Source organism: Sander lucioperca, chromosome 24 (assembly GCF_008315115.2).
Source record: "Sander lucioperca isolate FBNREF2018 chromosome 24, SLUC_FBN_1.2, whole genome shotgun sequence".
NCBI lineage: Eukaryota > Metazoa > Chordata > Actinopteri > Perciformes > Percidae > Sander > Sander lucioperca.
In genome coordinates, this window is record NC_050196.1 from 17,035,163 (window position 1) to 17,037,662 (window position 2,500).

General features: G+C 46.7%; 1 protein-coding gene across 9 annotated transcripts in view; it reads left to right on the forward strand.

Annotated features, from left to right (window-relative positions):
• agap1 (ArfGAP with GTPase domain, ankyrin repeat and PH domain 1) overlaps positions 1-2,500 on the forward strand; it is a 258,806-nt gene that overhangs the window by 179,034 nt on the left and 77,272 nt on the right. The window lies entirely within an intron of this gene.

Consider the following 2,500-nt stretch of genomic DNA (forward strand, 5'->3'; position numbering starts at 1 on the left):
TGTAAACCAGCTGGTGGCGCTAGAGGAAACAATATTTATAACCAATTTCTTTAGGATTTCTCCTTTTTTTTAACCAAATTTCATGACAATACTCCCAGTAGTTGTTGAGATGTTACAGTTTGGACCAAAGTGATGCTGCGACCAATCAATCGCCGCCGTTAGCCTGGCTAAAAAACAAACTAATCTTTATTGATGTGTATCTGACACCGAGAAGAACCAAGAGAAGGGTTTTAAAGGATAATTTCACCCAAATATCTGGTTCTTAGTGTCTGCTATCACTCTGTATTTCTTCCTCGGATGATCTGCCGTCAGATATGTCTCATAGTGGACTCTGGGAGGATATTTCAGACATGGACACATCGTCCTTTACACCACCACACTGCCTGCATTCTCCTCCCCCTCTTTGTCCCTTCTGAAGCCTCCCTTCTTGGCCAATTACGCCGAATGTGCCGTCAATGGCGGCAAGGGGTCACCCAGGGCCTGCCGCTGTCTTCCCGCCACCACTGACCGCCTTAATGAAAGCTGAGCGTTCGGGGCTGCGGAGAGCAGGCTTCTGTCCATCACCCGGCCTGTCCGTCTTACCCTCCTCCCCCTTTTTCTTCCTCCCTTCACTGCTGGACTCTATTAATATCCTCTGTCGGAGTGTTAATGTTGTAGAGGTCCAGTGAAGTGACACGCGTGGCAGCACGGCTGTAATTGCTAATCAGCGGACAGTTATATCCCCCTCCTCCCACTCTCCCCCCCTACCTCTCTGATCTCCTTTCTCTCATTTCGATTCCCCCTCTCTCTCTCTCTCTCGCCTTCTCTTTGACCTTCTTACTCTCTCTCTCTCTCTCTCTCTCTCTAACCTAATGAATCCGGCTCAAATGAAGTGTGGGCGGGCGCTCGCTCGGCCTAAACGCCCAGTCAGCCGCGGCTGATGTGCGTAGGAGAGAGAGAGAGAGAGAGAGTGAGTGAAACGGGGATGTTAAAAAACGAGTCAGACAATTAAATAACTGCTGATTTTCCTCCGTCTTTCAGCTGCAGTGCAAATCTCCCATGTTAAGATGTTGTTGGGTTTTTTTTTTGGGGAAGAGATGAACTCTTTATTTAATCCGTCTTCTGGCTGTAAGCTCGTTATCTTCGCTCCGAGGACTCTGAATGTAATTTATCTCCAATGTGCACAAAGAACACGATGCAAGATGTAAAGATGCACATGTAGGACATGTTTAAAAGTATGTGGACGAGCCCGGTCAATTGATTTTGAGTGCTTTCGGTCGGGAAATCTTAATGCTCCAGCATACGATGATATTTGTTATGTGTAACAGTTATACTACATTTAGTGCACACACATTATAGACTTTACATGAAGTGCAATTAGTACTTAAAGTAGAGCATTTAACACAGAGAAGGGACAGGACAGACAACAGAAGACAGGGCATAAGTAGATTTGTAACAGAGCACTGATTGAGGTGGGATATATAGAGTTTAAAAGCCCGTCTACTTCTACTGGATAGTCACGTCACGTTCAACGGATTAATTTGCATAAAGATGGGCATCGGCCAGCTTTTTTGGACGCGTAGCATTTTTTTAAATGCAGTGCCGCGCGTTCCCAGGATGCTTTGCGGGCGCGTTAAAGTCGCTTGACGTCACCCATAGGACTAAAGTGGAGCGCGTCACACGGCCAGGTGGATCTGTACTGTTAAGGCGCTGACACACAGAGCCGATAGTCGGCCGTCTGACAGTCTGGCGAGGTCGGTGACTCGAGTCTGTTCGGTGTGTTCCGTGCCGTCGTCCGTCCGAGGAGCCGTCGGCCTTCGTTTTGGCCGATTTGACTTGTTGAATCGGAAGGCGGGCACTGCCGGCAGTCTGGCTCAATGACTCATCTGATTGGTGGAGAGCTAACCAGGAAACGGGGAGCGGGATGAGCGTGACTAGAGTCTCTCAAAATCTGATAAAATCTTTTAAACTGACCTTTGTTGATCTGAAATGAAGACTCAGAAACTGCACGGCCTATTTCTCTCTTAAAATGTTTTCAGAAACACGTTTCGGTGTGTCACTAGCTATCTATGACTGTTTGGTTGCTAACGTTAGCTCAAAATGCCAATCAAGTGACAGCCTTTATTGTGTTTGATTGCTAACTTTTAGCTAGCAGTCATTTCAAAAACGTTGTAGCTATCTATGACTGTTTGGTTGCTAACGTTAGCTCAAAATGCCATTAAGTGACAGCCTTTATTGTGTTTGACTGCTAACTTGTAGCCAGCAGCAGCAGTCTTTTCAAAAACGTTTTAGCTATCTATGATTGTTTGATTGCTAACGTTAGCTCATAGACTGTGCGTTAGCTCAAAAAGCCGTTAGCATCTTGTAGGCTACTTGCCGCAAAGTGACGCATGCGCGACTCACATCTGCACTCGACTCACATCGGGTAGTGACACGGTGAACTATTTTAGTCCAATATGAGATCGTATTCTGAACGAGCCGCCGTGAATTTCTGGAGCAGCCAGACCCACGTGACGCGTTC